The sequence below is a fragment of the Hermetia illucens genome, chromosome 4, assembly GCF_905115235.1.
Source record: "Hermetia illucens chromosome 4, iHerIll2.2.curated.20191125, whole genome shotgun sequence".
In the NCBI taxonomy this organism is placed as follows: Eukaryota; Metazoa; Arthropoda; class Insecta; order Diptera; family Stratiomyidae; genus Hermetia; species Hermetia illucens.
The window spans coordinates 49,228,506-49,241,262 of NC_051852.1; the positions used below are offsets into that span (position 1 = coordinate 49,228,506).

The window sequence follows — 12,757 nt, forward strand, 5'->3', positions numbered from 1 at the left end:
TGCAATACAGCAGGAAACAAAAGCACTGGTGGAACCAGGTAATCTCAACGTATACATCTCCTTTTCTACGAAATGACTTTCGCGAAGGGTAAGGACAACCCGAAACACCAGGAGTTGGAGGAAAAGTATCGAGAAGATAATATGCAAAAGCAAACGAAGTTCCCAAAGTTAGCTGTAACGTTAGGAAAATCAAAGCTCTGGGATTGGAAATTATTCTGAGCAAAACTGAAAGACATCCTCTGCTCCTCTGCCTGAATCGTGAAGGCTTTTTACCAAACCAAATAGAATGATTCTGTCCACAAATCGGCCATTAGCAATATCAAGAAGTGAGTTTTGGGTCTGCGAAAGGACAAAAACGAATCAAATGTGATCCAACAGTTCGTCAAGGAAAAACAACGTGCAATGACCAATTGGTTGTAAGATCATCTACAGCGAACTCCCCTCTCCCAACTAGTTTACTGCAGCCAATGGACTTACAAATGATCACATGTCAATCGCAGTTCGTTGTCATTTCTGCCTTGGAGATTACTTTATTTAGCATGACAATGATCCTAAGCTCACTCCTCGCTTTCCGAGGGTCGCGGACAACCACATTTTTACTACACTTGAAAAAAACCACCCGAGACGTACAAACTGCCTTCATCCAGATCGAGCAGGCGGCACGAGATCTTGGGCTGCACATCAATGAACGCAAGACAAAATATATGGTGGCAACGTCAGCACCGAAGACGAACCAACCAACAACATCAAACCGCAGTGGTCAAACAGGAAGAATAAGGATAGGAGAATACAACTTTGAGACAGTTGACAATTTCTCCTATCTAAGGTCGAAAATCACAACCGATAACAGCTACGATGATGAAATCCGTGCACGGTTGTTGTCAGCCAACACAGCCTATTTCAGCTTACAAAAACTGTCCCGCTCGAAACGTCTCACCATAGGATCAAAGCTCTTACTGTACAAGGCAATGATTTTGCCAGTCCTCATGTATTCCTCGGAAACTTGGGTTCTTAGCAAGAAGAATTGCGAACTCTTGGCCGCGTTCGAGAGGAGAATTCTCCGAAGAATTTTTGGCCCCCTACATGAGGATGGACGATTCCGTAGCCTCGTTAACGACGAAATCTAGGAGCGATACCATGACCGTCCGGTTGTGGATAAAATCTGGCTCAATAGGGTACGGTGGGGGGGTCACGTAATCCGTATGGATGAGGATGATCCAGCCCGAAGAGTCTATAAGGGCAATATCTATGGTAGAAAAAGAAGACGAGGCAGACCCTGCCTAAGATGGAGCGATGGCGTAGACCAGGACGCCAGACAGCTTTTGGGGATATTGAATTGGTGGACCTCGGCGCAAAACCGGGATGTCTGAAGTTATTAAGGCAGGCCTAGACCGGATACCGGTTGTTGCGCCGTTGATGATGATGATGAAAAAAATGTACAGTTCTCGATTAGAATGTTAACTTAAATGTCACCTGTCAGATGACAACACAGAGGAGTGCCACGCAAAATATGGAAAAATTCAATTGACATGGCTATCAGATCGCTTTTGAGAATGTCAAGCCGATCATTAAAATGACAAAACTCGAGGCATACCATTCTGAAAGGTAAGGGTCCATTTCGTCCGTCGAACTATTGAAAAAGAAGGTTATCACGAAATTGATTGGCTTAATACATAGGTCTTCGTAGTTCCAAGCAGAGGGATACATAGCGTTCAGTTTATTCCCATCGCGTAACGCTGATCCAGGAAGGGACTAAAAGCGAAATGGGAGAAAGTTGAAAGATCGGAGTTTTCAACGTAGACTTATAAACGCTCGTTTGTCTGATTATGGATGCGTTATATAGCACGCTTTGTTCCCAAAACCTCAACAGTTAATTCAAATTTCCACATAAAAAGTTTTGCTGAGTAGATTACAAAGTTAAAGTTTGCAGCAGAAAGTCAGAACCGAGAATATATCTATATCAGGAGTACTGGAAACCCTAGACTCGGTTCACTCTTAATTCCACGTCCTAAGTGAATGCAATCATACACGGCACATATGACATTAATTGAGATTGTGTACTCCATGAAAGCAGAAAAAATAATAACAAAAACAATAAAACAACTTCCATATTCCACTCAAATGTTGGCAAGTCAAAAAGGGGGACAGGGACCACTTAAACTTGTTTGTTTCGTATAGCAACCATCGTCACTGGGCCCATTCTGCTCACACTTCTCTTCCAATTTAATGCTTGTACGCGAAGCTGGAAGATACCCAAGATAACCATAAGAGGTTGTTGCTAAACAGCGGAAATGCGGGACCCAAGTGAAATGAAGCTTTTCCCGAGAAAATGGGAGAAAGACGAGCAATGAAAGTCTGGGCGCAGGGAAAACAAAAGCCACCATACACCAGCAATAAGCACTAAACCTCTTGATATCGTTTTGTAATTGTCCACTTCATGGCGGACAAATGTGCGAATAAAATCACGGACAACAATTGCTGTTTAGTGGAGGCTCCCCCTCGTGGGCTGGATGGAGGAAAGAATGAGAGGAGCAAAAGAGAAGGACGCACATCGCAAAGGGGAGAATAGAAAGACGGCAGGGAATGGACGGACCGGAATAGCACTTGCTCTATCCTCACAGCATTTGAAGGGGATGAACATGCTATGGGACGTGCGTACTTGTTGACGGAGTTTCTCTTCGGTGAAGGAGGCTCCATTGTGTTGAGCCATGCTGGCTGCTTTATTGTCTGTTGTCATAGTTGGTTATGGTGGTCGTCCGGGCGAAATTCTCACAATTGCACCCATGAGACGGCAGACACACTGCGCATACATGTTGCGAGGAAGTTTGGAGCATGCAGACCCTGGATATTATTCAAGCTTATTGTTTATGATGCAAGAAGCTTTGGTTGATAGCAGAGTGTTTAACCCTTTCTATTCCAGCAAGCATTAGGTAGCATTTATTCCGAGCCCATTGCTGCCGCCATCATAATATAGATATGGTTTTGAGCTGATTTGTTTTTCATCTCCTATCCACCTATTCATCTCCTTGTGACAATCCTTCCTTTAAATTCGGTCTCTTGGTCGAAGAGGCTCAATTATTTCAAGTTCCAAGTCGGTTCTATCCAGAATCAACCGAACACTATGCAATGAATTGTCAAAGACCCATAAACTAAGTTCAGTTTATATGAATGTGAAACCTTACCCCATCGAAAAGAGAGATTCGAACAATGTCCTGAAACGGTTTTTTTTTATTTTCTCAACATCAACCCCATTCCAATGGAGCTTGTATCAACTGGAGATTTGGCTTGCAGGCTAGAAAAGATGGACGCAATACACACTGAAAGAGAAGGTCCTGACCTTGGGTCATCTAAGGTGGTGTGAAGGAATTATCCGAATGTAATAAGGGCGTTAAGGGCCTCAGAAACAATTCCCCTCGAATTACTTAGAACAAAATAAAGTAAGGCAATTTTTAGAGCCATCTTTTTTGCACTTTTAACTGGCTTCTTAAAGTTTGCAGTTGTGTCGCGCTTTTCTTACATCCTTACCATAGGATTCTCACGACACGTTGCACAGGTGGTGGTCAATCTCGTCTTTCAATTTTGTCGACATACAAATTCGCTCCACCAAAACGGGATTTCAACCCAGAAGATAGATGACACTCATTGGATGCCAATTCCGAGCTGTAAGGGGAGTGGAGGACAGTCCCCGATCCAACTTGGGACAGAGATCGCCTGTTGTACGGGTGTAGGGAGACAAGGATTGTAGTGATGAACACACACTCTTTTGGTCAGCATTGTCTACTACTTTTGTTTTAAATAACACAGCGAAGTCTCTCAACAGCGATCAGTATTTGTGAGGTCTGGTAGGCAGAGCTCGCACAATATTACCGCCTTTCTGCTCCGGAGCGAAGTGACCATCATATTGACGGCAGACAATCTTCCTTTAAAGTTTTGCGACTTCGGAAAATTCAAACAGTCACTGAGACACGCGTAGTTCTCGACGAATTGGCGGGCCGTTTTAACAGGTTGCCGGTGAGCATTTACATGGCCTACAATAAAGCAAATCTTTGGCCAAAATTATATACACTGACAGAAACCGATCTTCAAGTAAATTCTTCTCCACTCTCGCAATTATTTGGCCCGAAACTAGAGGCGGAACACTGTTCTTCATGGACTTTTTGTATGCCCTCAAACTATTTGACACCATTTGGCACGTTTATAATGGTTACACATTGTGACTCGCAACCTTTCTATAACTAACGATGAACATCACCACATCTGAACTTAAATCTTTTGGAAGGAATTCCAAGCTTAAGGGGGCCGTCATTGTTGACAACGGCAGACTCGACGATGAACCTGAGAATGGATGTAAATAATCCCTAGACCGTTACTAACATTTTTAGTACAAAGCGCAAAGGTAGAAAGGAGCAAACTAGAGTAGTGTTGAAGAACACATAAACTGTGTGACTTAATCAAAAAGAAGCGAAATATCCATAAAAAACCTATCTTGTGTGGTATTATCTTGATCATCCAAGTGCCAAATTGTAAAATCACGTGAACAAACAACACCTTCTCAAAATTAAGTAGGCGAAGAGGCAGGAAAACGAATTAGGAACGATAAAACCATGCGGAAAATCCATTCACTTTATATGGAATCCCAGAAAATGAATAAAGGGAAATTGAAAAAGGAAAGAGATCCGAATCTACCGCAAATTATTAAATATTTTTAAAAAAGGAGATATGTCCTTGGCGGAAATTGTTCGAAAGGTGAAAGCGAGGAGGCAGGGCACCCGGAATTGACCAGTTAAAGCTATTCTATAAGGTGCATTAGGAGAATACAGAAAAGGGATCTGACATCAGAATAAAATATTTAACTCCAGACAGAAATGGCGATAGGTGGGTGATGTATCTAATATCTTAAAAGCGATATCACCATAAAGTGCAATGCGATCCAAACATTACAACATCACCGCGTTACCTTTAATCAATCCCGATAATTCGTATTTGCCTCTAACTCATACAAATTTGTCGGTCCCCAGAAATAATTTCTCTTACTTTCTCCTTCCAATAATTGGTAATCCCGATAATCCGTACCAAACCGTTAGTCCATTGACAATACGAATTATCGGGATTTTACTGTATTATCTAACATCACCGCATTACGAGAGTGATGGTAATATTACTTCTGTGATGTAAAGCGTTTTGCAATGTGATATCACATTACAAAACATCACCAAACATTATCAGCCTTTGTAGCACAAGTGGCGGCGGAAGTTGTCGAGTAACGATCCGATGTCGACGCTGAGTATCTGTTGCGATTCTATTGCTGTTATGATTGCCTGCATTTTTGGCCAAATTCGGATGTAAATTCTTTGCTTTAAGTAATTGATTCATAACATTATCGCTTGGTAACGAATACGCCGCTGCTTCACGTATACATGGCGTTAAGCTACGCAATATTCCCTAGTACAAGTGACTGAGGTGACTGTTGACTGTCAGACTTCTAATTATGACAAAGAAAGGTAACTTCTTCTAAGAAGTAATGCTCGTTCACAAGAGTTATGATTCTCTTCCTTGCTTATGAATATAGTACATTTCGTTTACTTGTTTCTTCTTATGTGAGTACTACACCTACAGCAATCACCACCATCGACATTCAAGACCGAGATGGCAATCGGAGGCCCATCAAAATTTTCGAGAAGGAGCACTCGACCACACAGCGAACTAGGGAAGCACTGCACCACACAGTGAACCAGAGAAGGGTGAGTTGGGCATACCGACCAATTACGCTGAGGGTATCCAGCACACAGTTTCGCAACTGAAAGATGGAGGTTCGACGACGCCCTCAACGTAATTATCTGACCCGATAATCTCGTGGGGGAGATGCTGAGGTCAGAAGCAAATTGGAGCGTGGTAAACGCAACAATATCTGCGATACACGAAAAGCAACACGAACTGGATCAAGCCTGGAAAGCGCGTGGGACCCGTGACCTAATTGTGCTAGTGTAAATCAGAGTCCTCCTTGCGAAGTAATATTTTACGCTCGTCCCGCGGAAATATAGGCGGAGAAGTGGGGATGGTTTTAGTGAGTTAGAATTCCCCATACTACTGTTACCTAGCATGTTCAGAGAGCGTAATGGTTGGCTTTTATTCGATTTATACGGTCATTCAGGCGATAACAAATTGAGGACCTATTTCAGTTTCAAATGATGAATCAATGAACCCGTATGAATTTCATACTTTTGGCGAACATGGTTGTGGTGATACACAGGTGTAAGATACAAATGTTGACGTGTAATTTGAAACAATTTTGGGAAAAAATTGTCATAGTTGTCTGATAAATTTATGTATTTTTTTAAGCAATTTTTCCCAAGCCATATTAAGCGCCCTCAGAACACTCATCACAGCTATACTTGCATTGTCAATAAAACATCTTCCTTTTAGGGCGAATTTAATCAACGAAACCAAAAAGTCTGAATACCGAAAGCTGGACGCTCCGGCTAAAAGCATTTTGTGTTCATCTAATGTGAGGAATTTTCTAGATGTGTGCCACATGCTTTTCACAGAGCACATATTCTCACCAAGTTTTGTGACGATAGCTTCAGCCGTTTCCGAGTAAATCGTGTGTAACAAACAGACAGACAGACATAGAATAAGGTTTTGTTTCACATAAAACAAGCTAAATTGGGATTGTAAAAAGTGCTGTGACTGTGTTACCAAATCGGGGCCCTAAGAGAGCTACTTTGCTAAGTTATGCCATACTATGAACACATAAACACGCAGTTTGGAGGTCTCAGGTAGCGAGGATCTCTTCTTTAATTCAAACCCTAATAAAACTTTTTTTTTAATTTTTCGAAGGCCAGAGGAACTAGTCAGTGTTGGGAACCCTCCTTGTAGGTAGGATGCCACCCTAAGCGTTGAAAATGGTAACTAATATTATTTCCACTTTTGGCTTGCCCATTTTAGCCTCTTTTGTTTAAGATATTTTGGGATTGGTGTTTAGTACTCTGTCTCTCTGATAATATTATTTTCCGAAAAATAAGACTCAACTTAAATAATGACATTCGATTGACTTTTATGTGCCAGTTAACACTTTGAATATCTACTTGGAACATGTCTTTGGCATGAGTTTGGGTTGGGTGTTCTTTGTACAGTGAACGCTAAATCTTTATGCCACCATTCTCAAGCGACGATCAAAATTGAACAAATCACGGGCATAAATCTCATTTTTGTCGTAATAACTGGCTAATGATCATTCAGAGCGGGTTTGTCGATCACCTGTCTTCGTACTGTCTTAAACATATTCAACCACCTTGAAACTTACGAAGTTTGTTTATTGTTGTTTAGAAATTGAGTAGCCCTGAATCCGCCATCTACTTTACGGTCGATCGCATTAACTTTGAAGGCCGACTTACTCCTTCTGACAAATAGTGTTTGCTGACAGTTTCGTCCACCAGAGCAACTTGGCTCACCTAAGCCGAAAGTGAAATAATGGCCGAAATATTTATATATATAAAGAAATAACGATTTTAGTAAAGCAAATAGAAACCTTTAATGTTTTTTAAGTTTTGTTTAGAACCCAAAAACTGTGCTCGATGCACAAAGAAGGAGTAAGTCAGTGATGACGGATCCAGGACCACCCAATCCCTAATAAAAACCAGGTATCTTGAAGAAAAAAATTTCTATAGAAAGAAGAAACAACAGAAGTGAATTCCCAAGCCAAATGAACTTCTGGGCATCTGCATGCCTCTGAAACAGCTTCGGAAGACTACTCGAACGGGTATATTCCAACCGTCATACGCCGATCACAAAAAAACGACCTTTCCGGCAAGCAGTTCGGATTGTGAAAGGCGAAAACCATTTTTTCACAAACGAGTTCATAAACGCAATTAGTACGCGAACAAAAATCGCAAAATTGGCAATAACCTTCGATTCTACAAAAAGCAAAATAATAAAGGTTTCAACCAAAATTGTCCTTAAGAGGCTGAGTTCGGAGAATGGGCCTAAAATTTATCGGCAAACCTGAGATGTGCCACCCATAGAAATCGGTCCTCTCCTGCGAAAAATGTATATCGCGGAATATTGATGTTACAGCTTGTTAAAGGCTATCTTGGCACAATATATAGAAAAGATATAGATTCGTGCAAATGAGGTAAATTGGGAAGTTAGATCGTACCAAGAAAATAAATTTGCACCAGCGTAACTTATAAATGTGTTTTGATCACGATGACGAGCAATCTTCCTTAAAGAACAGGGTTGGGAAGAATGAAAGTGGACGGAATCAGTGCATTCACTGCAAAAGGAATACAAAATATAGGTGGCAAGACATCACCTTTTTATCTCTTTTCGGGGTCAAAGTCTCTGTAACGTAGCTCGTTGAGAATTAACGCGCATTGTGTGTATTCTCGAATGGGTAAAGAAATGGGTCAATTTACAAAAGGACCAACAGAATTATCATCGAAGTCAAAAAATGGATTAAACGATTTCCTAGAAAATTTGGTTATAACTTAACAAAATTTTTAAGCGAACACGGAGGGTATGGCGCATATCTTTAACGCATCAGGCATAAGGACATTGCCTGGCATGTGAAGCAGTTTTGCGGGACGCACTGCTGTTTTCAAATGCCCTCTGCATAGAGAAGACTAGTAGGCTTTCGCCGGTTCACTCAAGAATATCGTGGAGCATATGATGACTTTGGAAATGGCTTGGAATATAATGTAAAAAGTCATGAAGGGAACCCACCATATCCTGCGGAAGGAGTAGCTTCAAAGAAAAGCAAGCAAAAACAACATACACTGAAATTACATAATAACTAATATTGCTCCGTAACGTAGAACCACAATGGCAGTCCCGTAGGGAGACAAAGGAAAAGGAGATAGTTTTAGTGATTAAAAGTTTTCCATCACCGTAGGGCAGAGGCCACAGTACATTTTGTACCTTTTCACCTTCGAACGATAAAAAGGAAACGACTGTCTGTAGACCAATTTTAAACAAGTCGGAAAACCGGAAGCTTGACGCTTCAGGTATGAAAGGTTTTGTGTTTCCCTATGTGAGGAGCATAACCTAGTTCTCCATTGGCCCGAGATATTGAAATCGCTCAGTTCTGGGCAGGTTACTGCCATCGAAAGAATTGAGCGATTTAAATATCTCGAGGGGCAGGTTACTGCCATTGCCAGAACTCAGCGATTTAAATACCTCAAGTCAATGCTATCAGCCAATGGAGAACTGCGTAATGAAATTGTTTCACACATTAACGCAACCTGGATGAAGTGGCATTCCCCAACTGGTGTTCTTTGTGATCGACGTATCAGCGCACGTCCCAAATCTAAAATTTACTGCAATGTCGTCCATCTGCCGCTCTCTTTAGTTCTGAGCGTCGACCGACTATAAAGGACAACCAACGGCGTCTTGCGGTAATGGGGACGAAGACGTTGCATTGCACTGGTGGCATGACATGTTTTAATCACGTCTGAAATGAGAATATCCGCGATCGATATGGGTTTGCACCGATCGCGGAAAAACTGCGAGAGAGGCGTTTTCGATGGTGTGGTCACGTAATTCACGCTAACAAAAAATCAATAACCAGTATTGGTCAGAACATCGAAGTCAATGGTAAGCAAGCAAAAAGCCGCCCAAAGCAATGGTGGCTTGATACACTGGATGGGGATTTAAAGGTCTCGCGATTACATCCTGATCAGGCATTTGATAAAATAAAATGACGAAACCGATCACGACGAGCCGACCCCGCTTGTGAACTGAAGGCTGAAGAAAAAGAAAAAGATGTGAGGAGCGACGAGTGCATGACAGTTCCGTGTGACATAGTTAGAAATTCTATTGCCCTCTATTTTTTAGAAAGCGATTTAAATAAATCATTGTTGGAGAGCCCTGTAATGATAATAGTCAACCTCATACGCTTCAGAGTTTAATATTATTAGCAAATGCCAAGAATTTAACCAACATCAAATATAAAAAAGGGCTAGGGAGAGTCAGATTCTTCTTGAATGGAATGTCAATCATTCTCGTTAATTATGACGTCAGCATCTTATTTGCAAGCAATATATTCGCGCGAAATTGCTAAGTTTGAACTGCTATAACTTTGGCGTTAATGCCCAGATTTCCACGAAATTTAGCACGTATATACGAAATATTATCCTCTATGATGGTATCATACAAAAGTCCTAGGATGAATTTAAGGGGGGTTTTCAGTAAATTTCTAAAAAGTAGTAATATACTATTAGTAAATTTATTTGAGCAGATATCGGAATGGGACATATTTTGAGGCCTAGATTTCATCTAAGTGCACCACCCTGATTTTTTTTCGGATTTTTAGGTTGGGTAGTTTCCGAAAAGGAGTCCTGTCTCGCTTTAAGTGCATACATTTTGACTCCTTACTCACGCAATTTGCAATTTACACCAAAACTAATGTCAGTTTCGGAAAGTAAAATGGAGATCTTTCATTTGATACCCTACACGACTATATGCGATGAAAAAAATGTTTGAATCCTCCCTTTGCATATATGGGGAGCCCCCCTTTAGACTCTACCTAAATTTATCCCACTCGCTGTATGCGTGGGATTTCATAGTTCCCATCTATCCACCAAATTTCATTCGGATCGGTTTAGCCGTTTTGGAGAAAAGTGCGTGTGACATACAGACAGTGAATCGATTTTAATAAGGTTTTGTTTTACACAAAACCTTAAAAAGTTTTCTTTTACACAAAACCTTAAAAAGTTTTCTTTTACACAAAAGACTGCCAATGACATCCTACGGAATCCCTTAATGGAAAATACTAGCAAAGCCACAAACCAGAACAAATTTAAAATACTTCTCACCCGGGAGAAAACGCTTGGCTCTTCGGTATCATTGTCCCACAATTCAAAGGGTTAACGAACAATCAACGAAATTGTAATGGATTTGCAAAAAAGTAGCAGCAACAGTTCGTTCCTACAAACACAGTGGAGTACACACAGCAGAAATCATTAATTATGCATATAAGCGTGAATATTCATAGTCATAGGACGCAAAGGAGAAAACTCCAGCCACGCAAGTTACCAAAATGAGGGTCACACTCCACCGATACAAAGCATGCAATTCGAAAGAGACCATCATCGCAGGCTGCAAGAGGTGCAGTAACAATGCACTTGGTGGCAGCTCGATACGGGCGCAGTAACCGAAAATTGAGGAGCTTTCCCAAAACAAGTAACGACCCTGAAAGTCCGCTTCGGTGGGGTGCAATTTTGCAATTCAATTTGTTCGCTTGCATATTCGCACACTCGTTGCGCAAGGTTTCCCCTGCATGCAGTTTTGTCTGTTGCGTTCCATCATAATTGCATTTCGCAGCTTCTTCCACAATCTTTTGTTGAAAAGAACACAACGAAACTGTAATTTGGACTCGCAAAAGAAACGCCCAGTTTCCTCACTCCAGCCTTGAATTGATTTTTCCGAATCAAACAGAACCCAAAAATCTCTCAATTTGCAAATAAATAACGAAATTTTAATAAGAAATTCCGAAAAGAGAGAAAATGTAAATTAGGTTCATTGACTTTCCGTAAATATTTTCATTAGAGAGATACTGGCTCGGATTTTAGCACACGGTACATGCCTATGTAGGCTTTGCAAACACATAATAGTATCTCCATGCAATCGATAAACTTGGCAACTGCGCATCAAACCACGTGGCCTATTCGAGAGCCCGGAGAGAAAGAGAGTGAGAGCAGGGTGTCACCTTAGAGCAACGCAGAGAGAGAGGGCAATCCCAGCAGCTGATGTAGAACCTGAGCAAAAAAGCAATCAAAATAAACATTGGAGCATGGCGTGAACGTAACGTGAGCACGTGCTCCTAGTGAAGGGGAAGCGAGGGTTCCAACTGTATATATACGTCAATGCATATGTATGTATCAATTCAGAGAGAGCGTGGGCCGGAGAGAGGTAGACGCATGATACTATTTATATATTTCGAGGGGTGGAAGCTTATCGGAAAAAGTTGCATGACTGGTTGCAGTGAATTTGCACAAAAATGTACTTCGGAGGAAAAAGGGTTTCCCTAGTTTCGCTTTCAGAGGATGCATTCCCTCAGAAACTTTAAGGCTGCGGAAACTTCTAAAATAGGACCCGATCTCCATTTTTTCAACTAAAAACACCATAACTGGAAGAAAATAGTCGGAGCCAGCGAAGATTCCCGATTATAGTTTTTCGCTCCCGGTTTCGTTTTAGGCACGACCCCGTCCACTCTCTACTGTTCGCGATTCATGACTACTGGCATCCCAAACCATGCTCCTTGGCTATTCTTAACCGCAGGGGAAATTCCAATGCGGCATGCACATAAAATGTATCTTTCGCAGTCCGAAAAAGATATCACAGATCATTTGGCAGTGTGAGTTGCATCAGCCGATTTTCCACTCACCCTCTCCCAACTCTGGAATTCTCTGAGCGAAAAGTGGAACCTTATTATGACTCATTTGTTTGTGACACATGCAATCTATGCGCACATTGCTCCTTCGATTAATTTTTCAATGTCGTTGGTTGCTGCGAGTACTTTTTTCTGTTCCCTTTTCACGATCTTCCTCTCTTTCTCTTTTTAGATTTTTCTGTTGGTTCTCATTTTTATTTTGGCCAACCGAGTAGCTGGTATAGCTTGGTTTGCTAGTTTGGGCCAGGTTTGTGGGCGGGCGCGCGCCATGCAAGGAACAAAAATGTAAACAAGGTCGACCAAAGTGGTATGACGCGCGTCGCGGCTACCATAGCCTGCTCCAAACACCGTGTGTGGAATCAGTGCGGA

General features: G+C 41.5%; 1 protein-coding gene across 6 annotated transcripts in view; it reads right to left on the bottom strand.

The window, feature by feature from the left end:
- The window catches only part of LOC119653720 (mucin-17), a 238,151-nt gene that overhangs the window by 107,817 nt on the left and 117,577 nt on the right, over positions 1-12,757 (bottom strand). The gene's annotated exons all lie outside the window — the stretch shown is intronic.